This window comes from Heptranchias perlo, chromosome 9 (assembly GCF_035084215.1).
Source record: "Heptranchias perlo isolate sHepPer1 chromosome 9, sHepPer1.hap1, whole genome shotgun sequence".
Taxonomy (NCBI): domain Eukaryota; kingdom Metazoa; phylum Chordata; class Chondrichthyes; order Hexanchiformes; family Hexanchidae; genus Heptranchias; species Heptranchias perlo.
In genome coordinates this window covers 1,888,812-1,915,106 of record NC_090333.1, presented here as the reverse complement: position 1 = coordinate 1,915,106, position 26,295 = coordinate 1,888,812, and the positions used below count along the sequence as shown (strand labels likewise).

The following is a 26,295-nucleotide window of genomic DNA, read 5'->3' as shown; positions in this document are numbered from 1 at the left end:
TCCTTAAAGAGGTCTCCTTCCACGGCAGTTCGTTAGTGACTGAGACTGACTGACGGAGGTCCGGTGAGACCCAACCCTCTCCCATCTGATTGGTGGCCTACTGGCAAATTTACCAATCTGTCAAGCAATCCTGGCAAGAAAGGGAAAAAAATCTTTAAACTCATCCACTGTTGCAATTAGAAACGGTGGCAAAAATGTGGCCAGAGTGGGAGAGAACGGCAGTGCTTCTAGACTGCATTAAACACAGGCAGCCAGAGACCAAAGAGGGAGTGCAAACAGGAGCCGAGATCAATTCGCATCGAGCGCGTCATCGCTTCTCGGCCTTTTGGCTAAGATCAAGTGGTCAAGTGGGGGAAGGCAACCATTTGGAGCCTTCCTGCCATTGTATGCCGGGGGGATGCAGTCAGGGAGAAATCCCCTCGGGCAGAGTGCAGAGCTTTGGCTTGTAGAGCTTTGGCTTGATGTAATGTCACTGCAAGGAATCTGGAATGAATCTGTAAGGCAATAAGGCACCCCAGAGTGTCAGAAAAAAAAAAAAAAAAAAAAAAAAAAAAAAAAAAAAAAAAAAAAAAAAAAAAAAAAAAAAAAAAATCTGTTCTTATCAGTTTAATATCTGATACGTCCCCTATCTGGGGACCATATATTAAATTGATTTTTGGAACAGGGAGATGGAACAGGGGCTTGCTCCGTCCACTCCACGCATCGACCCAGTATTGCAGTGTCTCTGGGAACGGTGCACCTCCCTGTGGGGAGATATTCAAAAGGAAAAACAGCTCTTTCCCAGCGTCTCTGTGTGTGTGTGTGTGTGTGTGTGTGTGTGTGTATGTATTATTACTGAGAATAAAGCTGATATATTACACTTACTTTCTCAGCTCAGTGGTATTTCTTTCTTCTCCTCGGCTGAATGCCGCTCGCACGTAGCGATATAATTCAAAGTGCAAAATAACTTGGTGCCGTTGACTTTGAACAAGCAGGGTCTGCTTTCAAATGCAAGCTGCGCTCCCGAACTGGACTGTCTGTCTGTTTGTCAAGGAGAGGAAAAGGTGGCGGTGGTGAGGGTGGAGCATTAGCGCTCAGGAGGGGAGACTTTCTTTGAGTGGTGCCAATTAATCTGCACCAGAAAGTCATCCCCCCGACCGGGATTCGAACCCGGGTCTCAACGAGTTTAAAAGGTTGCGTCTTAGACCACTAGACCACCGGAGGGAACTGCCTCAACTCCCTGGGAACTTGTACAAGAGGCTGAGGACACGCACGCCTGCTGCGCTGCGCTGCGCTGGCAGCAGCGACCAGCAGGGGGCCGACCGGCTGATCCTTCCCTTTCACAGGCAGGCTTTTGACCCTCGATTAAACGACAAAGGTGTTCAGAAGGAAGGCCTGGGGGGAGGGAGGCAGGGAGGGACGGACGCACGCACGCAGGGAAATCAGCACAAAGCAGGTCCCCTGGAATCTCACACCTGCGTCCCAGAAAACAGGTCTCCTGGTCAAAGCAGTCCTGCCCGCCCTGCCATTAACGTGACAATGGACAGGGCCCGGCAGCTTGAGACACATCTTTTTTTCAATATGCAAGTTCTTTTTAAAAAGGTTTCCTTCCACAGCAGCTCTGAGTTAGAGTTAGAGTTAGAGTGAGAGAGAGAGAGAGAGAGAGAGAGAGACTGACTGACACTGACTCTCACACACACACACACAGACACACACCGTCTCCCATCCGATTGGTGGACTATGGGATTGAAAATCTAACTTTTAGTTTCAATGCAGCGCGTTGTTGTTGTAATATAGAACTGCAAGTTGCCGTTGTAGTCGTAGTTTCGAATCAGCACAAAGTAGGTGCCTCCCTGGAATGTCACACCTGCGTCCCGGAAAACAGGTCTCCTGGTCAAAGCAGTCCCGCCCCGCCCTGGGATTAACATGACAATGAACGGGGCCCAGTCAGGGAGCAGTTTGAAAGACATTTTTCAATATGCACTTCTGAAACATTAACGCCTTGTTTCTTCCGACAGTTTAACCAGCGATTAACATGACAATGGACAGGGCCCAGTCAGGGAGCAGCTTGAGAGACACCTTTCAATAGGCACTTCTGAAACATTAACGCCTTGTTTCTTTCGACAGTTTAGCCAGCCTTTAACACGTCTTGTGTTTTTATTTCCCATTTCCAGCCAGCCAGCCAGCCAGCCAGCCGAGCCAGCCTCTGCAGTATTTTTTTTCATTGGTCTTGCCTGCCGTGGAATGAATGTTTCAACACGAGCTGCCGATTGTCAGCACCTCACCTCTTTCTCAATTGGCCGTTGCAATCTCACTCACTCACTGTGAGACACGTCACATCACGTCACTAGTTTTCCTTAAAGAGGTCTCCTTCCACGGCAGTTCGTTAGTGACTGAGACTGACTGACGGAGGTCCGGTGAGACCCAACCCTCTCCCATCTGATTGGTGGCCTACTGGCAAATTTACCAATCTGTCAAGCAATCCTGGCAAGAAAGGGAAAAAAATCTTTAAACTCATCCACTGTTGCAATTAGAAACGGTGGCAAAAATGTGGCCAGAGTGGGAGAGAACGGCAGTGCTTCTAGACTGCATTAAACACAGGCAGCCAGAGACCAAAGAGGGAGTGCAAACAGGAGCCGAGATCAATTCGCATCGAGCGCGTCATCGCTTCTCGGCCTTTTGGCTAAGATCAAGTGTAGTATCTGTTCTTATCAGTTTAATATCTGATACGTCCCCTATCTGGGGACCATATATTAAATTGATTTTTGGAACAGGGAGATGGAACAGGGGCTTGCTCCGTCCACTCCACGCATCGACCCAGTATTGCAGTGTCTCTGGGAACGGTGCACCTCCCTGTGGGGAGATATTCAAAAGGAAAAACAGCTCTTTCCCAGCGTCTCTGTGTGTGTGTGTGTGTGTGTGTGTGTGTGTGTGTATGTATTATTACTGAGAATAAAGCTGATATATTACACTTACTTTCTCAGCTCAGTGGTATTTCTTTCTTCTCCTCGGCTGAATGCCGCTCGCACGTAGCGATATAATTCAAAGTGCAAAATAACTTGGTGCCGTTGACTTTGAACAAGCAGGGTCTGCTTTCAAATGCAAGCTGCGCTCCCGAACTGGACTGTCTGTCTGTTTGTCAAGGAGAGGAAAAGGTGGCGGTGGTGAGGGTGGAGCATTAGCGCTCAGGAGGGGAGACTTTCTTTGAGTGGTGCCAATTAATCTGCACCAGAAAGTCATCCCCCCGACCGGGATTCGAACCCGGGTCTCAACGAGTTTAAAAGGTTGCGTCTTAGACCACTAGACCACCGGAGGGAACTGCCTCAACTCCCTGGGAACTTGTACAAGAGGCTGAGGACACGCACGCCTGCTGCGCTGCGCTGCGCTGGCAGCAGCGACCAGCAGGGGGCCGACCGGCTGATCCTTCCCTTTCACAGGCAGGCTTTTGACCCTCGATTAAACGACAAAGGTGTTCAGAAGGAAGGCCTGGGGGGAGGGAGGCAGGGAGGGACGGACGCACGCACGCAGGGAAATCAGCACAAAGCAGGTCCCCTGGAATCTCACACCTGCGTCCCAGAAAACAGGTCTCCTGGTCAAAGCAGTCCTGCCCGCCCTGCCATTAACGTGACAATGGACAGGGCCCGGCAGCTTGAGACACATCTTTTTTTCAATATGCAAGTTCTTTTTAAAAAGGTTTCCTTCCACAGCAGCTCTGAGTTAGAGTTAGAGTTAGAGTGAGAGAGAGAGAGAGAGAGAGAGAGAGACTGACTGACACTGACTCTCACACACACACACACAGACACACACCGTCTCCCATCCGATTGGTGGACTATGGGATTGAAAATCTAACTTTTAGTTTCAATGCAGCGCGTTGTTGTTGTAATATAGAACTGCAAGTTGCCGTTGTAGTCGTAGTTTCGAATCAGCACAAAGTAGGTGCCTCCCTGGAATGTCACACCTGCGTCCCGGAAAACAGGTCTCCTGGTCAAAGCAGTCCCGCCCCGCCCTGGGATTAACATGACAATGAACGGGGCCCAGTCAGGGAGCAGTTTGAAAGACATTTTTCAATATGCACTTCTGAAACATTAACGCCTTGTTTCTTCCGACAGTTTAACCAGCGATTAACATGACAATGGACAGGGCCCAGTCAGGGAGCAGCTTGAGAGACACCTTTCAATAGGCACTTCTGAAACATTAACGCCTTGTTTCTTTCGACAGTTTAGCCAGCCTTTAACACGTCTTGTGTTTTTATTTCCCATTTCCAGCCAGCCAGCCAGCCAGCCAGCCGAGCCAGCCTCTGCAGTATTTTTTTTCATTGGTCTTGCCTGCCGTGGAATGAATGTTTCAACACGAGCTGCCGATTGTCAGCACCTCACCTCTTTCTCAATTGGCCGTTGCAATCTCACTCACTCACTGTGAGACACGTCACATCACGTCACTAGTTTTCCTTAAAGAGGTCTCCTTCCACGGCAGTTCGTTAGTGACTGAGACTGACTGACGGAGGTCCGGTGAGACCCAACCCTCTCCCATCTGATTGGTGGCCTACTGGCAAATTTACCAATCTGTCAAGCAATCCTGGCAAGAAAGGGAAAAAAATCTTTAAACTCATCCACTGTTGCAATTAGAAACGGTGGCAAAAATGTGGCCAGAGTGGGAGAGAACGGCAGTGCTTCTAGACTGCATTAAACACAGGCAGCCAGAGACCAAAGAGGGAGTGCAAACAGGAGCCGAGATCAATTCGCATCGAGCGCGTCATCGCTTCTCGGCCTTTTGGCTAAGATCAAGTGGTCAAGTGGGGGAAGGCAACCATTTGGAGCCTTCCTGCCATTGTATGCCGGGGGGATGCAGTCAGGGAGAAATCCCCTCGGGCAGAGTGTAGAGCTTTGGCTTGTAGAGCTTTGGCTTGATGTAATGTCACTGCAAGGAATCTGGAATGAATCTGTAAGGCAATAAGGCACCCCAGAGTGTCAGAAACAAAAAAAAATCTGTTCTTATCAGTTTAATATCTGATACGTCCCCTATCTGGGGACCATATATTAAATTGATTTTTGGAACAGGGAGATGGAACAGGGGCTTGCTCCGTCCACTCCACGCATCGACCCAGTATTGCAGTGTCTCTGGGAACGGTGCACCTCCCTGTGGGGAGATATTCAAAAGGAAAAACAGCTCTTTCCCAGCGTCTCTGTGTGTGTGTGTGTGTGTGTGTGTGTGTGTATGTATTATTACTGAGAATAAAGCTGATATATTACACTTACTTTCTCAGCTCAGTGGTATTTCTTTCTTCTCCTCGGCTGAATGCCGCTCGCACGTAGCGATATAATTCAAAGTGCAAAATAACTTGGTGCCGTTGACTTTGAACAAGCAGGGTCTGCTTTCAAATGCAAGCTGCGCTCCCGAACTGGACTGTCTGTCTGTTTGTCAAGGAGAGGAAAAGGTGGCGGTGGTGAGGGTGGAGCATTAGCGCTCAGGAGGGGAGACTTTCTTTGAGTGGTGCCAATTAATCTGCACCAGAAAGTCATCCCCCCGACCGGGATTCGAACCCGGGTCTCAACGAGTTTAAAAGGTTGCGTCTTAGACCACTAGACCACCGGAGGGAACTGCCTCAACTCCCTGGGAACTTGTACAAGAGGCTGAGGACACGCACGCCTGCTGCGCTGCGCTGCGCTGGCAGCAGCGACCAGCAGGGGGCCGACCGGCTGATCCTTCCCTTTCACAGGCAGGCTTTTGACCCTCGATTAAACGACAAAGGTGTTCAGAAGGAAGGCCTGGGGGGAGGGAGGCAGGGAGGGACGGACGCACGCACGCAGGGAAATCAGCACAAAGCAGGTCCCCTGGAATCTCACACCTGCGTCCCAGAAAACAGGTCTCCTGGTCAAAGCAGTCCTGCCCGCCCTGCCATTAACGTGACAATGGACAGGGCCCGGCAGCTTGAGACACATCTTTTTTTCAATATGCAAGTTCTTTTTAAAAAGGTTTCCTTCCACAGCAGCTCTGAGTTAGAGTTAGAGTGAGAGTGAGAGAGAGAGAGAGAGACTGACTGACACTGACTCTCACACACACACACACACACAGACACACACCGTCTCCCATCCGATTGGTGGACTATGGGATTGAAAATCTAACTTTTAGTTTCAATGCAGCGCGTTGTTGTTGTAATATAGAACTGCAAGTTGCCGTTGTAGTCGTAGTTTCGAATCAGCACAAAGTAGGTGCCTCCCTGGAATGTCACACCTGCGTCCCGGAAAACAGGTCTCCTGGTCAAAGCAGTCCCGCCCCGCCCTGGGATTAACATGACAATGAACGGGGCCCAGTCAGGGAGCAGTTTGAAAGACATTTTTCAATATGCACTTCTGAAACATTAACGCCTTGTTTCTTCCGACAGTTTAACCAGCGATTAACATGACAATGGACAGGGCCCAGTCAGGGAGCAGCTTGAGAGACACCTTTCAATAGGCACTTCTGAAACATTAACGCCTTGTTTCTTTCGACAGTTTAGCCAGCCTTTAACACGTCTTGTGTTTTTATTTCCCATTTCCAGCCAGCCAGCCAGCCAGCCAGCCGAGCCAGCCTCTGCAGTATTTTTTTTCATTGGTCTTGCCTGCCGTGGAATGAATGTTTCAACACGAGCTGCCGATTGTCAGCACCTCACCTCTTTCTCAATTGGCCGTTGCAATCTCACTCACTCACTGTGAGACACGTCACATCACGTCACTAGTTTTCCTTAAAGAGGTCTCCTTCCACGGCAGTTCGTTAGTGACTGAGACTGACTGACGGAGGTCCGGTGAGACCCAACCCTCTCCCATCTGATTGGTGGCCTACTGGCAAATTTACCAATCTGTCAAGCAATCCTGGCAAGAAAGGGAAAAAAATCTTTAAACTCATCCACTGTTGCAATTAGAAACGGTGGCAAAAATGTGGCCAGAGTGGGAGAGAACGGCAGTGCTTCTAGACTGCATTAAACACAGGCAGCCAGAGACCAAAGAGGGAGTGCAAACAGGAGCCGAGATCAATTCGCATCGAGCGCGTCATCGCTTCTCGGCCTTTTGGCTAAGATCAAGTGGTCAAGTGGGGGAAGGCAACCATTTGGAGCCTTCCTGCCATTGTATGCCGGGGGGATGCAGTCAGGGAGAAATCCCCTCGGGCAGAGTGTAGAGCTTTGGCTTGTAGAGCTTTGGCTTGATGTAATGTCACTGCAAGGAATCTGGAATGAATCTGTAAGGCAATAAGGCACCCCAGAGTGTCAGAAACAAAAAAAAATCTGTTCTTATCAGTTTAATATCTGATACGTCCCCTATCTGGGGACCATATATTAAATTGATTTTTGGAACAGGGAGATGGAACAGGGGCTTGCTCCGTCCACTCCACGCATCGACCCAGTATTGCAGTGTCTCTGGGAACGGTGCACCTCCCTGTGGGGAGATATTCAAAAGGAAAAACAGCTCTTTCCCAGCGTCTCTGTGTGTGTGTGTGTGTGTGTGTGTGTGTGTATGTATTATTACTGAGAATAAAGCTGATATATTACACTTACTTTCTCAGCTCAGTGGTATTTCTTTCTTCTCCTCGGCTGAATGCCGCTCGCACGTAGCGATATAATTCAAAGTGCAAAATAACTTGGTGCCGTTGACTTTGAACAAGCAGGGTCTGCTTTCAAATGCAAGCTGCGCTCCCGAACTGGACTGTCTGTCTGTTTGTCAAGGAGAGGAAAAGGTGGCGGTGGTGAGGGTGGAGCATTAGCGCTCAGGAGGGGAGACTTTCTTTGAGTGGTGCCAATTAATCTGCACCAGAAAGTCATCCCCCCGACCGGGATTCGAACCCGGGTCTCAACGAGTTTAAAAGGTTGCGTCTTAGACCACTAGACCACCGGAGGGAACTGCCTCAACTCCCTGGGAACTTGTACAAGAGGCTGAGGACACGCACGCCTGCTGCGCTGCGCTGCGCTGGCAGCAGCGACCAGCAGGGGGCCGACCGGCTGATCCTTCCCTTTCACAGGCAGGCTTTTGACCCTCGATTAAACGACAAAGGTGTTCAGAAGGAAGGCCTGGGGGGAGGGAGGCAGGGAGGGACGGACGCACGCACGCAGGGAAATCAGCACAAAGCAGGTCCCCTGGAATCTCACACCTGCGTCCCAGAAAACAGGTCTCCTGGTCAAAGCAGTCCTGCCCGCCCTGCCATTAACGTGACAATGGACAGGGCCCGGCAGCTTGAGACACATCTTTTTTTCAATATGCAAGTTCTTTTTAAAAAGGTTTCCTTCCACAGCAGCTCTGAGTTAGAGTTAGAGTGAGAGTGAGAGAGAGAGAGAGAGACTGACTGACACTGACTCTCACACACACACACACACACAGACACACACCGTCTCCCATCCGATTGGTGGACTATGGGATTGAAAATCTAACTTTTAGTTTCAATGCAGCGCGTTGTTGTTGTAATATAGAACTGCAAGTTGCCGTTGTAGTCGTAGTTTCGAATCAGCACAAAGTAGGTGCCTCCCTGGAATGTCACACCTGCGTCCCGGAAAACAGGTCTCCTGGTCAAAGCAGTCCCGCCCCGCCCTGGGATTAACATGACAATGAACGGGGCCCAGTCAGGGAGCAGTTTGAAAGACATTTTTCAATATGCACTTCTGAAACATTAACGCCTTGTTTCTTCCGACAGTTTAACCAGCGATTAACATGACAATGGACAGGGCCCAGTCAGGGAGCAGCTTGAGAGACACCTTTCAATAGGCACTTCTGAAACATTAACGCCTTGTTTCTTTCGACAGTTTAGCCAGCCTTTAACACGTCTTGTGTTTTTATTTCCCATTTCCAGCCAGCCAGCCAGCCAGCCAGCCGAGCCAGCCTCTGCAGTATTTTTTTTCATTGGTCTTGCCTGCCGTGGAATGAATGTTTCAACACGAGCTGCCGATTGTCAGCACCTCACCTCTTTCTCAATTGGCCGTTGCAATCTCACTCACTCACTGTGAGACACGTCACATCACGTCACTAGTTTTCCTTAAAGAGGTCTCCTTCCACGGCAGTTCGTTAGTGACTGAGACTGACTGACGGAGGTCCGGTGAGACCCAACCCTCTCCCATCTGATTGGTGGCCTACTGGCAAATTTACCAATCTGTCAAGCAATCCTGGCAAGAAAGGGAAAAAAATCTTTAAACTCATCCACTGTTGCAATTAGAAACGGTGGCAAAAATGTGGCCAGAGTGGGAGAGAACGGCAGTGCTTCTAGACTGCATTAAACACAGGCAGCCAGAGACCAAAGAGGGAGTGCAAACAGGAGCCGAGATCAATTCGCATCGAGCGCGTCATCGCTTCTCGGCCTTTTGGCTAAGATCAAGTGGTCAAGTGGGGGAAGGCAACCATTTGGAGCCTTCCTGCCATTGTATGCCGGGGGGATGCAGTCAGGGAGAAATCCCCTCGGGCAGAGTGTAGAGCTTTGGCTTGTAGAGCTTTGGCTTGATGTAATGTCACTGCAAGGAATCTGGAATGAATCTGTAAGGCAATAAGGCACCCCAGAGTGTCAGAAACAAAAAAAAATCTGTTCTTATCAGTTTAATATCTGATACGTCCCCTATCTGGGGACCATATATTAAATTGATTTTTGGAACAGGGAGATGGAACAGGGGCTTGCTCCGTCCACTCCACGCATCGACCCAGTATTGCAGTGTCTCTGGGAACGGTGCACCTCCCTGTGGGGAGATATTCAAAAGGAAAAACAGCTCTTTCCCAGCGTCTCTGTGTGTGTGTGTGTGTGTGTGTGTGTGTGTATGTATTATTACTGAGAATAAAGCTGATATATTACACTTACTTTCTCAGCTCAGTGGTATTTCTTTCTTCTCCTCGGCTGAATGCCGCTCGCACGTAGCGATATAATTCAAAGTGCAAAATAACTTGGTGCCGTTGACTTTGAACAAGCAGGGTCTGCTTTCAAATGCAAGCTGCGCTCCCGAACTGGACTGTCTGTCTGTTTGTCAAGGAGAGGAAAAGGTGGCGGTGGTGAGGGTGGAGCATTAGCGCTCAGGAGGGGAGACTTTCTTTGAGTGGTGCCAATTAATCTGCACCAGAAAGTCATCCCCCCGACCGGGATTCGAACCCGGGTCTCAACGAGTTTAAAAGGTTGCGTCTTAGACCACTAGACCACCGGAGGGAACTGCCTCAACTCCCTGGGAACTTGTACAAGAGGCTGAGGACACGCACGCCTGCTGCGCTGCGCTGCGCTGGCAGCAGCGACCAGCAGGGGGCCGACCGGCTGATCCTTCCCTTTCACAGGCAGGCTTTTGACCCTCGATTAAACGACAAAGGTGTTCAGAAGGAAGGCCTGGGGGGAGGGAGGCAGGGAGGGACGGACGCACGCACGCAGGGAAATCAGCACAAAGCAGGTCCCCTGGAATCTCACACCTGCGTCCCAGAAAACAGGTCTCCTGGTCAAAGCAGTCCTGCCCGCCCTGCCATTAACGTGACAATGGACAGGGCCCGGCAGCTTGAGACACATCTTTTTTTCAATATGCAAGTTCTTTTTAAAAAGGTTTCCTTCCACAGCAGCTCTGAGTTAGAGTTAGAGTGAGAGTGAGAGAGAGAGAGAGAGACTGACTGACACTGACTCTCACACACACACACACACACAGACACACACCGTCTCCCATCCGATTGGTGGACTATGGGATTGAAAATCTAACTTTTAGTTTCAATGCAGCGCGTTGTTGTTGTAATATAGAACTGCAAGTTGCCGTTGTAGTCGTAGTTTCGAATCAGCACAAAGTAGGTGCCTCCCTGGAATGTCACACCTGCGTCCCGGAAAACAGGTCTCCTGGTCAAAGCAGTCCCGCCCCGCCCTGGGATTAACATGACAATGAACGGGGCCCAGTCAGGGAGCAGTTTGAAAGACATTTTTCAATATGCACTTCTGAAACATTAACGCCTTGTTTCTTCCGACAGTTTAACCAGCGATTAACATGACAATGGACAGGGCCCAGTCAGGGAGCAGCTTGAGAGACACCTTTCAATAGGCACTTCTGAAACATTAACGCCTTGTTTCTTTCGACAGTTTAGCCAGCCTTTAACACGTCTTGTGTTTTTATTTCCCATTTCCAGCCAGCCAGCCAGCCAGCCAGCCGAGCCAGCCTCTGCAGTATTTTTTTTCATTGGTCTTGCCTGCCGTGGAATGAATGTTTCAACACGAGCTGCCGATTGTCAGCACCTCACCTCTTTCTCAATTGGCCGTTGCAATCTCACTCACTCACTGTGAGACACGTCACATCACGTCACTAGTTTTCCTTAAAGAGGTCTCCTTCCACGGCAGTTCGTTAGTGACTGAGACTGACTGACGGAGGTCCGGTGAGACCCAACCCTCTCCCATCTGATTGGTGGCCTACTGGCAAATTTACCAATCTGTCAAGCAATCCTGGCAAGAAAGGGAAAAAAATCTTTAAACTCATCCACTGTTGCAATTAGAAACGGTGGCAAAAATGTGGCCAGAGTGGGAGAGAACGGCAGTGCTTCTAGACTGCATTAAACACAGGCAGCCAGAGACCAAAGAGGGAGTGCAAACAGGAGCCGAGATCAATTCGCATCGAGCGCGTCATCGCTTCTCGGCCTTTTGGCTAAGATCAAGTGGTCAAGTGGGGGAAGGCAACCATTTGGAGCCTTCCTGCCATTGTATGCCGGGGGGATGCAGTCAGGGAGAAATCCCCTCGGGCAGAGTGTAGAGCTTTGGCTTGTAGAGCTTTGGCTTGATGTAATGTCACTGCAAGGAATCTGGAATGAATCTGTAAGGCAATAAGGCACCCCAGAGTGTCAGAAACAAAAAAAAATCTGTTCTTATCAGTTTAATATCTGATACGTCCCCTATCTGGGGACCATATATTAAATTGATTTTTGGAACAGGGAGATGGAACAGGGGCTTGCTCCGTCCACTCCACGCATCGACCCAGTATTGCAGTGTCTCTGGGAACGGTGCACCTCCCTGTGGGGAGATATTCAAAAGGAAAAACAGCTCTTTCCCAGCGTCTCTGTGTGTGTGTGTGTGTGTGTGTGTGTGTGTATGTATTATTACTGAGAATAAAGCTGATATATTACACTTACTTTCTCAGCTCAGTGGTATTTCTTTCTTCTCCTCGGCTGAATGCCGCTCGCACGTAGCGATATAATTCAAAGTGCAAAATAACTTGGTGCCGTTGACTTTGAACAAGCAGGGTCTGCTTTCAAATGCAAGCTGCGCTCCCGAACTGGACTGTCTGTCTGTTTGTCAAGGAGAGGAAAAGGTGGCGGTGGTGAGGGTGGAGCATTAGCGCTCAGGAGGGGAGACTTTCTTTGAGTGGTGCCAATTAATCTGCACCAGAAAGTCATCCCCCCGACCGGGATTCGAACCCGGGTCTCAACGAGTTTAAAAGGTTGCGTCTTAGACCACTAGACCACCGGAGGGAACTGCCTCAACTCCCTGGGAACTTGTACAAGAGGCTGAGGACACGCACGCCTGCTGCGCTGCGCTGCGCTGGCAGCAGCGACCAGCAGGGGGCCGACCGGCTGATCCTTCCCTTTCACAGGCAGGCTTTTGACCCTCGATTAAACGACAAAGGTGTTCAGAAGGAAGGCCTGGGGGGAGGGAGGCAGGGAGGGACGGACGCACGCACGCAGGGAAATCAGCACAAAGCAGGTCCCCTGGAATCTCACACCTGCGTCCCAGAAAACAGGTCTCCTGGTCAAAGCAGTCCTGCCCGCCCTGCCATTAACGTGACAATGGACAGGGCCCGGCAGCTTGAGACACATCTTTTTTTCAATATGCAAGTTCTTTTTAAAAAGGTTTCCTTCCACAGCAGCTCTGAGTTAGAGTTAGAGTGAGAGTGAGAGAGAGAGAGAGAGACTGACTGACACTGACTCTCACACACACACACACACACAGACACACACCGTCTCCCATCCGATTGGTGGACTATGGGATTGAAAATCTAACTTTTAGTTTCAATGCAGCGCGTTGTTGTTGTAATATAGAACTGCAAGTTGCCGTTGTAGTCGTAGTTTCGAATCAGCACAAAGTAGGTGCCTCCCTGGAATGTCACACCTGCGTCCCGGAAAACAGGTCTCCTGGTCAAAGCAGTCCCGCCCCGCCCTGGGATTAACATGACAATGAACGGGGCCCAGTCAGGGAGCAGTTTGAAAGACATTTTTCAATATGCACTTCTGAAACATTAACGCCTTGTTTCTTCCGACAGTTTAACCAGCGATTAACATGACAATGGACAGGGCCCAGTCAGGGAGCAGCTTGAGAGACACCTTTCAATAGGCACTTCTGAAACATTAACGCCTTGTTTCTTTCGACAGTTTAGCCAGCCTTTAACACGTCTTGTGTTTTTATTTCCCATTTCCAGCCAGCCAGCCAGCCAGCCAGCCGAGCCAGCCTCTGCAGTATTTTTTTTCATTGGTCTTGCCTGCCGTGGAATGAATGTTTCAACACGAGCTGCCGATTGTCAGCACCTCACCTCTTTCTCAATTGGCCGTTGCAATCTCACTCACTCACTGTGAGACACGTCACATCACGTCACTAGTTTTCCTTAAAGAGGTCTCCTTCCACGGCAGTTCGTTAGTGACTGAGACTGACTGACGGAGGTCCGGTGAGACCCAACCCTCTCCCATCTGATTGGTGGCCTACTGGCAAATTTACCAATCTGTCAAGCAATCCTGGCAAGAAAGGGAAAAAAATCTTTAAACTCATCCACTGTTGCAATTAGAAACGGTGGCAAAAATGTGGCCAGAGTGGGAGAGAACGGCAGTGCTTCTAGACTGCATTAAACACAGGCAGCCAGAGACCAAAGAGGGAGTGCAAACAGGAGCCGAGATCAATTCGCATCGAGCGCGTCATCGCTTCTCGGCCTTTTGGCTAAGATCAAGTGGTCAAGTGGGGGAAGGCAACCATTTGGAGCCTTCCTGCCATTGTATGCCGGGGGGATGCAGTCAGGGAGAAATCCCCTCGGGCAGAGTGTAGAGCTTTGGCTTGTAGAGCTTTGGCTTGATGTAATGTCACTGCAAGGAATCTGGAATGAATCTGTAAGGCAATAAGGCACCCCAGAGTGTCAGGAAAAAAAAAAAAAAATCTGTTCTTATCAGTTTAATATCTGATACGTCCCCTATCTGGGGACCATATATTAAATTGATTTTTGGAACAGGGAGATGGAACAGGGGCTTGCTCCGTCCACTCCACGCATCGACCCAGTATTGCAGTGTCTCTGGGAACGGTGCACCTCCCTGTGGGGAGATATTCAAAAGGAAAAACAGCTCTTTCCCAGCGTCTCTGTGTGTGTGTGTGTGTGTGTGTGTGTATGTATTATTACTGAGAATAAAGCTGATATATTACACTTACTTTCTCAGCTCAGTGGTATTTCTTTCTTCTCCTCGGCTGAATGCCGCTCGCACGTAGCGATATAATTCAAAGTGCAAAATAACTTGGTGCCGTTGACTTTGAACAAGCAGGGTCTGCTTTCAAATGCAAGCTGCGCTCCCGAACTGGACTGTCTGTCTGTTTGTCAAGGAGAGGAAAAGGTGGCGGTGGTGAGGGTGGAGCATTAGCGCTCAGGAGGGGAGACTTTCTTTGAGTGGTGCCAATTAATCTGCACCAGAAAGTCATCCCCCCGACCGGGATTCGAACCCGGGTCTCAACGAGTTTAAAAGGTTGCGTCTTAGACCACTAGACCACCGGAGGGAACTGCCTCAACTCCCTGGGAACTTGTACAAGAGGCTGAGGACACGCACGCCTGCTGCGCTGCGCTGCGCTGGCAGCAGCGACCAGCAGGGGGCCGACCGGCTGATCCTTCCCTTTCACAGGCAGGCTTTTGACCCTCGATTAAACGACAAAGGTGTTCAGAAGGAAGGCCTGGGGGGAGGGAGGCAGGGAGGGACGGACGCACGCACGCAGGGAAATCAGCACAAAGCAGGTCCCCTGGAATCTCACACCTGCGTCCCAGAAAACAGGTCTCCTGGTCAAAGCAGTCCTGCCCGCCCTGCCATTAACGTGACAATGGACAGGGCCCGGCAGCTTGAGACACATCTTTTTTTCAATATGCAAGTTCTTTTTAAAAAGGTTTCCTTCCACAGCAGCTCTGAGTTAGAGTTAGAGTTAGAGTGAGAGAGAGAGAGAGAGAGAGAGAGAGACTGACTGACACTGACTCTCACACACACACACACAGACACACACCGTCTCCCATCCGATTGGTGGACTATGGGATTGAAAATCTAACTTTTAGTTTCAATGCAGCGCGTTGTTGTTGTAATATAGAACTGCAAGTTGCCGTTGTAGTCGTAGTTTCGAATCAGCACAAAGTAGGTGCCTCCCTGGAATGTCACACCTGCGTCCCGGAAAACAGGTCTCCTGGTCAAAGCAGTCCCGCCCCGCCCTGGGATTAACATGACAATGAACGGGGCCCAGTCAGGGAGCAGTTTGAAAGACATTTTTCAATATGCACTTCTGAAACATTAACGCCTTGTTTCTTCCGACAGTTTAACCAGCGATTAACATGACAATGGACAGGGCCCAGTCAGGGAGCAGCTTGAGAGACACCTTTCAATAGGCACTTCTGAAACATTAACGCCTTGTTTCTTTCGACAGTTTAGCCAGCCTTTAACACGTCTTGTGTTTTTATTTCCCATTTCCAGCCAGCCAGCCAGCCAGCCAGCCGAGCCAGCCTCTGCAGTATTTTTTTTCATTGGTCTTGCCTGCCGTGGAATGAATGTTTCAACACGAGCTGCCGATTGTCAGCACCTCACCTCTTTCTCAATTGGCCGTTGCAATCTCACTCACTCACTGTGAGACACGTCACATCACGTCACTAGTTTTCCTTAAAGAGGTCTCCTTCCACGGCAGTTCGTTAGTGACTGAGACTGACTGACGGAGGTCCGGTGAGACCCAACCCTCTCCCATCTGATTGGTGGCCTACTGGCAAATTTACCAATCTGTCAAGCAATCCTGGCAAGAAAGGGAAAAAAATCTTTAAACTCATCCACTGTTGCAATTAGAAACGGTGGCAAAAATGTGGCCAGAGTGGGAGAGAACGGCAGTGCTTCTAGACTGCATTAAACACAGGCAGCCAGAGACCAAAGAGGGAGTGCAAACAGGAGCCGAGATCAATTCGCATCGAGCGCGTCATCGCTTCTCGGCCTTTTGGCTAAGATCAAGTGTAGTATCTGTTCTTATCAGTTTAATATCTGATACGTCCCCTATCTGGGGACCATATATTAAATTGATTTTTGGAACAGGGAGATGGAACAGGGGCTTGCTCCGTCCACTCCACGCATCGACCCAGTATTGCAGTGTCTCTGGGAACGGTGCACCTCCCTGTGGGGAGATATTCAAAAGGAAAAACAGCTCTTTCCCAGCGTCTCTGTGTGTGTGTGTGTGTGTGTGTGTGTGTGTATGTATTATTACTGAGAATAAAGCTGATATATTACACTTACTTTCTCAGCTCAGTGGTATTTCTTTCTTCTCCTCGGCTGAATGCCGCTCGCACGTAGCGATATAATTCAAAGTGCAAAATAACTTGGTGCCGTTGACTTTGAACAAGCAGGGTCTGCTTTCAAATGCAAGCTGCGCTCCCGAACTGGACTGTCTGTCTGTTTGTCAAGGAGAGGAAAAGGTGGCGGTGGTGAGGGTGGAGCATTAGCGCTCAGGAGGGGAGACTTTCTTTGAGTGGTGCCAATTAATCTGCACCAGAAAGTCATCCCCCCGACCGGGATTCGAACCCGGGTCTCAACGAGTTTAAAAGGTTGCGTCTTAGACCACTAGACCACCGGAGGGAACTGCCTCAACTCCCTGGGAACTTGTACAAGAGGCTGAGGACACGCACGCCTGCTGCGCTGCGCTGCGCTGGCAGCAGCGACCAGCAGGGGGCCGACCGGCTGATCCTTCCCTTTCACAGGCAGGCTTTTGACCCTCGATTAAACGACAAAGGTGTTCAGAAGGAAGGCCTGGGGGGAGGGAGGCAGGGAGGGACGGACGCACGCACGCAGGGAAATCAGCACAAAGCAGGTCCCCTGGAATCTCACACCTGCGTCCCAGAAAACAGGTCTCCTGGTCAAAGCAGTCCTGCCCGCCCTGCCATTAACGTGACAATGGACAGGGCCCGGCAGCTTGAGACACATCTTTTTTTCAATATGCAAGTTCTTTTTAAAAAGGTTTCCTTCCACAGCAGCTCTGAGTTAGAGTTAGAGTGAGAGTGAGAGAGAGAGAGAGAGACTGACTGACACTGACTCTCACACACACACACACACACAGACACACACCGTCTCCCATCCGATTGGTGGACTATGGGATTGAAAATCTAACTTTTAGTTTCAATGCAGCGCGTTGTTGTTGTAATATAGAACTGCAAGTTGCCGTTGTAGTCGTAGTTTCGAATCAGCACAAAGTAGGTGCCTCCCTGGAATGTCACACCTGCGTCCCGGAAAACAGGTCTCCTGGTCAAAGCAGTCCCGCCCCGCCCTGGGATTAACATGACAATGAACGGGGCCCAGTCAGGGAGCAGTTTGAAAGACATTTTTCAATATGCACTTCTGAAACATTAACGCCTTGTTTCTTCCGACAGTTTAACCAGCGATTAACATGACAATGGACAGGGCCCAGTCAGGGAGCAGCTTGAGAGACACCTTTCAATAGGCACTTCTGAAACATTAACGCCTTGTTTCTTTCGACAGTTTAGCCAGCCTTTAACACGTCTTGTGTTTTTATTTCCCATTTCCAGCCAGCCAGCCAGCCAGCCAGCCGAGCCAGCCTCTGCAGTATTTTTTTTCATTGGTCTTGCCTGCCGTGGAATGAATGTTTCAACACGAGCTGCCGATTGTCAGCACCTCACCTCTTTCTCAATTGGCCGTTGCAATCTCACTCACTCACTGTGAGACACGTCACATCACGTCACTAGTTTTCCTTAAAGAGGTCTCCTTCCACGGCAGTTCGTTAGTGACTGAGACTGACTGACGGAGGTCCGGTGAGACCCAACCCTCTCCCATCTGATTGGTGGCCTACTGGCAAATTTACCAATCTGTCAAGCAATCCTGGCAAGAAAGGGAAAAAAATCTTTAAACTCATCCACTGTTGCAATTAGAAACGGTGGCAAAAATGTGGCCAGAGTGGGAGAGAACGGCAGTGCTTCTAGACTGCATTAAACACAGGCAGCCAGAGACCAAAGAGGGAGTGCAAACAGGAGCCGAGATCAATTCGCATCGAGCGCGTCATCGCTTCTCGGCCTTTTGGCTAAGATCAAGTGGTCAAGTGGGGGAAGGCAACCATTTGGAGCCTTCCTGCCATTGTATGCCGGGGGGATGCAGTCAGGGAGAAATCCCCTCGGGCAGAGTGTAGAGCTTTGGCTTGTAGAGCTTTGGCTTGATGTAATGTCACTGCAAGGAATCTGGAATGAATCTGTAAGGCAATAAGGCACCCCAGAGTGTCAGGAAAAAAAAAAAAAAATCTGTTCTTATCAGTTTAATATCTGATACGTCCCCTATCTGGGGACCATATATTAAATTGATTTTTGGAACAGGGAGATGGAACAGGGGCTTGCTCCGTCCACTCCACGCATCGACCCAGTATTGCAGTGTCTCTGGGAACGGTGCACCTCCCTGTGGGGAGATATTCAAAAGGAAAAACAGCTCTTTCCCAGCGTCTCTGTGTGTGTGTGTGTGTGTGTGTGTGTGTGTGTATGTATTATTACTGAGAATAAAGCTGATATATTACACTTACTTTCTCAGCTCAGTGGTATTTCTTTCTTCTCCTCGGCTGAATGCCGCTCGCACGTAGCGATATAATTCAAAGTGCAAAATAACTTGGTGCCGTTGACTTTGAACAAGCAGGGTCTGCTTTCAAATGCAAGCTGCGCTCCCGAACTGGACTGTCTGTCTGTTTGTCAAGGAGAGGAAAAGGTGGCGGTGGTGAGGGTGGAGCATTAGCGCTCAGGAGGGGAGACTTTCTTTGAGTGGTGCCAATTAATCTGCACCAGAAAGTCATCCCCCCGACCGGGATTCGAACCCGGGTCTCAACGAGTTTAAAAGGTTGCGTCTTAGACCACTAGACCACCGGAGGGAACTGCCTCAACTCCCTGGGAACTTGTACAAGAGGCTGAGGACACGCACGCCTGCTGCGCTGCGCTGCGCTGGCAGCAGCGACCAGCAGGGGGCCGACCGGCTGATCCTTCCCTTTCACAGGCAGGCTTTTGACCCTCGATTAAACGACAAAGGTGTTCAGAAGGAAGGCCTGGGGGGAGGGAGGCAGGGAGGGACGGACGCACGCACGCAGGGAAATCAGCACAAAGCAGGTCCCCTGGAATCTCACACCTGCGTCCCAGAAAACAGGTCTCCTGGTCAAAGCAGTCCTGCCCGCCCTGCCATTAACGTGACAATGGACAGGGCCCGGCAGCTTGAGACACATCTTTTTTTCAATATGCAAGTTCTTTTTAAAAAGGTTTCCTTCCACAGCAGCTCTGAGTTAGAGTTAGAGTTAGAGTGAGAGAGAGAGAGAGAGAGAGAGAGAGACTGACTGACACTGACTCTCACACACACACACACAGACACACACCGTCTCCCATCCGATTGGTGGACTATGGGATTGAAAATCTAACTTTTAGTTTCAATGCAGCGCGTTGTTGTTGTAATATAGAACTGCAAGTTGCCGTTGTAGTCGTAGTTTCGAATCAGCACAAAGTAGGTGCCTCCCTGGAATGTCACACCTGCGTCCCGGAAAACAGGTCTCCTGGTCAAAGCAGTCCCGCCCCGCCCTGGGATTAACATGACAATGAACGGGGCCCAGTCAGGGAGCAGTTTGAAAGACATTTTTCAATATGCACTTCTGAAACATTAACGCCTTGTTTCTTCCGACAGTTTAACCAGCGATTAACATGACAATGGACAGGGCCCAGTCAGGGAGCAGCTTGAGAGACACCTTTCAATAGGCACTTCTGAAACATTAACGCCTTGTTTCTTTCGACAGTTTAGCCAGCCTTTAACACGTCTTGTGTTTTTATTTCCCATTTCCAGCCAGCCAGCCAGCCAGCCAGCCGAGCCAGCCTCTGCAGTATTTTTTTTCATTGGTCTTGCCTGCCGTGGAATGAATGTTTCAACACGAGCTGCCGATTGTCAGCACCTCACCTCTTTCTCAATTGGCCGTTGCAATCTCACTCACTCACTGTGAGACACGTCACATCACGTCACTAGTTTTCCTTAAAGAGGTCTCCTTCCACGGCAGTTCGTTAGTGACTGAGACTGACTGACGGAGGTCCGGTGAGACCCAACCCTCTCCCATCTGATTGGTGGCCTACTGGCAAATTTACCAATCTGTCAAGCAATCCTGGCAAGAAAGGGAAAAAAATCTTTAAACTCATCCACTGTTGCAATTAGAAACGGTGGCAAAAATGTGGCCAGAGTGGGAGAGAACGGCAGTGCTTCTAGACTGCATTAAACACAGGCAGCCAGAGACCAAAGAGGGAGTGCAAACAGGAGCCGAGATCAATTCGCATCGAGCGCGTCATCGCTTCTCGGCCTTTTGGCTAAGATCAAGTGGTCAAGTGGGGGAAGGCAACCATTTGGAGCCTTCCTGCCATTGTATGCCGGGGGGATGCAGTCAGGGAGAAATCCCCTCGGGCAGAGTGTAGAGCTTTGGCTTGTAGAGCTTTGGCTTGATGTAATGTCACTGCAAGGAATCTGGAATGAATCTGTAAGGCAATAAGGCACCCCAGAGTGTCAGAAACAAAAAAAAATCTGTTCTTATCAGTTTAATATCTGATACGTCCCCTATCTGGGGACCATATATTAAATTGATTTTTGGAACAGGGAGATGGAACAGGGGCTTGCTCCGTCCACTCCACGCATCGACCCAGTATTGCAGTGTCTCTGGGAACGGTGCACCTCCCTGTGGGGAGATATTCAAAAGGAAAAACAGCTCTTTCCCAGCGTCTCTGTGTGTGTGTGTGTGTGTGTGTGTGTGTGTATGTATTATTACTGAGAATAAAGCTGATATATTACACTTACTTTCTCAGCTCAGTGGTATTTCTTTCTTCTCCTCGGCTGAATGCCGCTCGCACGTAGCGATATAATTCAAAGTGCAAAATAACTTGGTGCCGTTGACTTTGAACAAGCAGGGTCTGCTTTCAAATGCAAGCTGCGCTCCCGAACTGGACTGTCTGTCTGTTTGTCAAGGAGAGGAAAAGGTGGCGGTGGTGAGGGTGGAGCATTAGCGCTCAGGAGGGGAGACTTTCTTTGAGTGGTGCCAATTAATCTGCACCAGAAAGTCATCCCCCCGACCGGGATTCGAACCCGGGTCTCAACGAGTTTAAAAGGTTGCGTCTTAGACCACTAGACCACCGGAGGGAACTGCCTCAACTCCCTGGGAACTTGTACAAGAGGCTGAGGACACGCACGCCTGCTGCGCTGCGCTGCGCTGGCAGCAGCGACCAGCAGGGGGCCGACCGGCTGATCCTTCCCTTTCACAGGCAGGCTTTTGACCCTCGATTAAACGACAAAGGTGTTCAGAAGGAAGGCCTGGGGGGAGGGAGGCAGGGAGGGACGGACGCACGCACGCAGGGAAATCAGCACAAAGCAGGTCCCCTGGAATCTCACACCTGCGTCCCAGAAAACAGGTCTCCTGGTCAAAGCAGTCCTGCCCGCCCTGCCATTAACGTGACAATGGACAGGGCCCGGCAGCTTGAGACACATCTTTTTTTCAATATGCAAGTTCTTTTTAAAAAGGTTTCCTTCCACAGCAGCTCTGAGTTAGAGTTAGAGTGAGAGTGAGAGAGAGAGAGAGAGACTGACTGACACTGACTCTCACACACACACACACACACAGACACACACCGTCTCCCATCCGATTGGTGGACTATGGGATTGAAAATCTAACTTTTAGTTTCAATGCAGCGCGTTGTTGTTGTAATATAGAACTGCAAGTTGCCGTTGTAGTCGTAGTTTCGAATCAGCACAAAGTAGGTGCCTCCCTGGAATGTCACACCTGCGTCCCGGAAAACAGGTCTCCTGGTCAAAGCAGTCCCGCCCCGCCCTGGGATTAACATGACAATGAACGGGGCCCAGTCAGGGAGCAGTTTGAAAGACATTTTTCAATATGCACTTCTGAAACATTAACGCCTTGTTTCTTCCGACAGTTTAACCAGCGATTAACATGACAATGGACAGGGCCCAGTCAGGGAGCAGCTTGAGAGACACCTTTCAATAGGCACTTCTGAAACATTAACGCCTTGTTTCTTTCGACAGTTTAGCCAGCCTTTAACACGTCTTGTGTTTTTATTTCCCATTTCCAGCCAGCCAGCCAGCCAGCCAGCCGAGCCAGCCTCTGCAGTATTTTTTTTCATTGGTCTTGCCTGCCGTGGAATGAATGTTTCAACACGAGCTGCCGATTGTCAGCACCTCACCTCTTTCTCAATTGGCCGTTGCAATCTCACTCACTCACTGTGAGACACGTCACATCACGTCACTAGTTTTCCTTAAAGAGGTCTCCTTCCACGGCAGTTCGTTAGTGACTGAGACTGACTGACGGAGGTCCGGTGAGACCCAACCCTCTCCCATCTGATTGGTGGCCTACTGGCAAATTTACCAATCTGTCAAGCAATCCTGGCAAGAAAGGGAAAAAAATCTTTAAACTCATCCACTGTTGCAATTAGAAACGGTGGCAAAAATGTGGCCAGAGTGGGAGAGAACGGCAGTGCTTCTAGACTGCATTAAACACAGGCAGCCAGAGACCAAAGAGGGAGTGCAAACAGGAGCCGAGATCAATTCGCATCGAGCGCGTCATCGCTTCTCGGCCTTTTGGCTAAGATCAAGTGGTCAAGTGGGGGAAGGCAACCATTTGGAGCCTTCCTGCCATTGTATGCCGGGGGGATGCAGTCAGGGAGAAATCCCCTCGGGCAGAGTGTAGAGCTTTGGCTTGTAGAGCTTTGGCTTGATGTAATGTCACTGCAAGGAATCTGGAATGAATCTGTAAGGCAATAAGGCACCCCAGAGTGTCAGGAAAAAAAAAAAAAAATCTGTTCTTATCAGTTTAATATCTGATACGTCCCCTATCTGGGGACCATATATTAAATTGATTTTTGGAACAGGGAGATGGAACAGGGGCTTGCTCCGTCCACTCCACGCATCGACCCAGTATTGCAGTGTCTCTGGGAACGGTGCACCTCCCTGTGGGGAGATATTCAAAAGGAAAAACAGCTCTTTCCCAGCGTCTCTGTGTGTGTGTGTGTGTGTGTGTGTGTGTGTGTATGTATTATTACTGAGAATAAAGCTGATATATTACACTTACTTTCTCAGCTCAGTGGTATTTCTTTCTTCTCCTCGGCTGAATGCCGCTCGCACGTAGCGATATAATTCAAAGTGCAAAATAACTTGGTGCCGTTGACTTTGAACAAGCAGGGTCTGCTTTCAAATGCAAGCTGCGCTCCCGAACTGGACTGTCTGTCTGTTTGTCAAGGAGAGGAAAAGGTGGCGGTGGTGAGGGTGGAGCATTAGCGCTCAGGAGGGGAGACTTTCTTTGAGTGGTGCCAATTAATCTGCACCAGAAAGTCATCCCCCCGACCGGGATTCGAACCCGGGTCTCAACGAGTTTAAAAGGTTGCGTCTTAGACCACTAGACCACCGGAGGGAACTGCCTCAACTCCCTGGGAACTTGTACAAGAGGCTGAGGACACGCACGCCTGCTGCGCTGCGCTGCGCTGGCAGCAGCGACCAGCAGGGGGCCGACCGGCTGATCCTTCCCTTTCACAGGCAGGCTTTTGACCCTCGATTAAACGACAAAGGTGTTCAGAAGGAAGGCCTGGGGGGAGGGAGGCAGGGAGGGACGGACGCACGCACGCAGGGAAATCAGCACAAAGCAGGTCCCCTGGAATCTCACACCTGCGTCCCAGAAAACAGGTCTCCTGGTCAAAGCAGTCCTGCCCGCCCTGCCATTAACGTGACAATGGACAGGGCCCGGCAGCTTGAGACACATCTTTTTTTCAATATGCAAGTTCTTTTTAAAAAGGTTTCCTTCCACAGCAGCTCTGAGTTAGAGTTAGAGTTAGAGTGAGAGAGAGAGAGAGAGAGAGAGAGAGACTGACTGACACTGACTCTCACACACACACACACAGACACACACCGTCTCCCATCCGATTGGTGGACTATGGGATTGAAAATCTAACTTTTAGTTTCAATGCAGCGCGTTGTTGTTGTAATATAGAACTGCAAGTTGCCGTTGTAGTCGTAGTTTCGAATCAGCACAAAGTAGGTGCCTCCCTGGAATGTCACACCTGCGTCCCGGAAAACAGGTCTCCTGGTCAAAGCAGTCCCGCCCCGCCCTGGGATTAACATGACAATGAACGGGGCCCAGTCAGGGAGCAGTTTGAAAGACATTTTTCAATATGCACTTCTGAAACATTAACGCCTTGTTTCTTCCGACAGTTTAACCAGCGATTAACATGACAATGGACAGGGCCCAGTCAGGGAGCAGCTTGAGAGACACCTTTCAATAGGCACTTCTGAAACATTAACGCCTTGTTTCTTTCGACAGTTTAGCCAGCCTTTAACACGTCTTGTGTTTTTATTTCCCATTTCCAGCCAGCCAGCCAGCCAGCCAGCCGAGCCAGCCTCTGCAGTATTTTTTTTCATTGGTCTTGCCTGCCGTGGAATGAATGTTTCAACACGAGCTGCCGATTGTCAGCACCTCACCTCTTTCTCAATTGGCCGTTGCAATCTCACTCACTCACTGTGAGACACGTCACATCACGTCACTAGTTTTCCTTAAAGAGGTCTCCTTCCACGGCAGTTCGTTAGTGACTGAGACTGACTGACGGAGGTCCGGTGAGACCCAACCCTCTCCCATCTGATTGGTGGCCTACTGGCAAATTTACCAATCTGTCAAGCAATCCTGGCAAGAAAGGGAAAAAAATCTTTAAACTCATCCACTGTTGCAATTAGAAACGGTGGCAAAAATGTGGCCAGAGTGGGAGAGAACGGCAGTGCTTCTAGACTGCATTAAACACAGGCAGCCAGAGACCAAAGAGGGAGTGCAAACAGGAGCCGAGATCAATTCGCATCGAGCGCGTCATCGCTTCTCGGCCTTTTGGCTAAGATCAAGTGTAGTATCTGTTCTTATCAGTTTAATATCTGATACGTCCCCTATCTGGGGACCATATATTAAATTGATTTTTGGAACAGGGAGATGGAACAGGGGCTTGCTCCGTCCACTCCACGCATCGACCCAGTATTGCAGTGTCTCTGGGAACGGTGCACCTCCCTGTGGGGAGATATTCAAAAGGAAAAACAGCTCTTTCCCAGCGTCTCTGTGTGTGTGTGTGTGTGTGTGTGTGTGTGTGTATGTATTATTACTGAGAATAAAGCTGATATATTACACTTACTTTCTCAGCTCAGTGGTATTTCTTTCTTCTCCTCGGCTGAATGCCGCTCGCACGTAGCGATATAATTCAAAGTGCAAAATAACTTGGTGCCGTTGACTTTGAACAAGCAGGGTCTGCTTTCAAATGCAAGCTGCGCTCCCGAACTGGACTGTCTGTCTGTTTGTCAAGGAGAGGAAAAGGTGGCGGTGGTGAGGGTGGAGCATTAGCGCTCAGGAGGGGAGACTTTCTTTGAGTGGTGCCAATTAATCTGCACCAGAAAGTCATCCCCCCGACCGGGATTCGAACCCGGGTCTCAACGAGTTTAAAAGGTTGCGTCTTAGACCACTAGACCACCGGAGGGAACTGCCTCAACTCCCTGGGAACTTGTACAAGAGGCTGAGGACACGCACGCCTGCTGCGCTGCGCTGCGCTGGCAGCAGCGACCAGCAGGGGGCCGACCGGCTGATCCTTCCCTTTCACAGGCAGGCTTTTGACCCTCGATTAAACGACAAAGGTGTTCAGAAGGAAGGCCTGGGGGGAGGGAGGCAGGGAGGGACGGACGCACGCACGCAGGGAAATCAGCACAAAGCAGGTCCCCTGGAATCTCACACCTGCGTCCCAGAAAACAGGTCTCCTGGTCAAAGCAGTCCTGCCCGCCCTGCCATTAACGTGACAATGGACAGGGCCCGGCAGCTTGAGACACATCTTTTTTTCAATATGCAAGTTCTTTTTAAAAAGGTTTCCTTCCACAGCAGCTCTGAGTTAGAGTTAGAGTTAGAGTGAGAGAGAGAGAGAGAGAGAGAGAGAGACTGACTGACACTGACTCTCTCACACACACACACAGACACACACCGTCTCCCATCCGATTGGTGGACTATGGGATTGAAAATCTAACTTTTAGTTTCAATGCAGCGCGTTGTTGTTGTAATATAGAACTGCAAGTTGCCGTTGTAGTCGTAGTTTCGAATCAGCACAAAGTA

The 26,295-nt window shown here is 49.8% G+C and overlaps 8 non-coding genes and 4 pseudogenes across 8 annotated transcripts; all 12 read left to right on the top strand.

Annotated features, from left to right (window-relative positions):
* The first annotated feature begins 573 nt into the window (after nt 1-573).
* On the top strand, nt 574-744 carry LOC137326009 (U2 spliceosomal RNA; annotated as a pseudogene).
* A 1,898-nt stretch (nt 745-2,642) lies between these two features.
* Nucleotides 2,643-2,833, top strand: LOC137325731 (U2 spliceosomal RNA). The gene has a single exon (XR_010963973.1). It is a non-coding gene; the product is annotated as a U2 spliceosomal RNA (small nuclear RNA).
* Nucleotides 2,834-4,916: 2,083 nt separating this feature from the next.
* Nucleotides 4,917-5,116, top strand: LOC137325845 (U2 spliceosomal RNA). Its single transcript, XR_010964039.1, has one exon. It is a non-coding gene; the product is annotated as a U2 spliceosomal RNA (small nuclear RNA).
* A 2,073-nt stretch (nt 5,117-7,189) lies between these two features.
* Nucleotides 7,190-7,389, top strand: LOC137325844 (U2 spliceosomal RNA). Its single transcript, XR_010964038.1, has one exon. It is a non-coding gene; the product is annotated as a U2 spliceosomal RNA (small nuclear RNA).
* A 2,073-nt stretch (nt 7,390-9,462) lies between these two features.
* On the top strand, nt 9,463-9,662 carry LOC137325843 (U2 spliceosomal RNA). The gene has a single exon (XR_010964037.1). It is a non-coding gene; the product is annotated as a U2 spliceosomal RNA (small nuclear RNA).
* A 2,073-nt stretch (nt 9,663-11,735) lies between these two features.
* On the top strand, nt 11,736-11,935 carry LOC137325842 (U2 spliceosomal RNA). Its single transcript, XR_010964036.1, has one exon. It is a non-coding gene; the product is annotated as a U2 spliceosomal RNA (small nuclear RNA).
* Nucleotides 11,936-14,008: 2,073 nt separating this feature from the next.
* LOC137325867 (U2 spliceosomal RNA) lies at nt 14,009-14,211 on the top strand (annotated as a pseudogene).
* A 1,892-nt stretch (nt 14,212-16,103) lies between these two features.
* Nucleotides 16,104-16,294, top strand: LOC137325730 (U2 spliceosomal RNA). Its single transcript, XR_010963972.1, has one exon. It is a non-coding gene; the product is annotated as a U2 spliceosomal RNA (small nuclear RNA).
* A 2,073-nt stretch (nt 16,295-18,367) lies between these two features.
* On the top strand, nt 18,368-18,570 carry LOC137325866 (U2 spliceosomal RNA; annotated as a pseudogene).
* Nucleotides 18,571-20,651: 2,081 nt separating this feature from the next.
* On the top strand, nt 20,652-20,851 carry LOC137325841 (U2 spliceosomal RNA). The gene has a single exon (XR_010964035.1). It is a non-coding gene; the product is annotated as a U2 spliceosomal RNA (small nuclear RNA).
* A 2,073-nt stretch (nt 20,852-22,924) lies between these two features.
* On the top strand, nt 22,925-23,127 carry LOC137325865 (U2 spliceosomal RNA; annotated as a pseudogene).
* Nucleotides 23,128-25,025: 1,898 nt separating this feature from the next.
* LOC137325729 (U2 spliceosomal RNA) lies at nt 25,026-25,216 on the top strand. Its single transcript, XR_010963971.1, has one exon. It is a non-coding gene; the product is annotated as a U2 spliceosomal RNA (small nuclear RNA).
* The last annotated feature ends 1,079 nt before the right edge of the window (nt 25,217-26,295 follow it).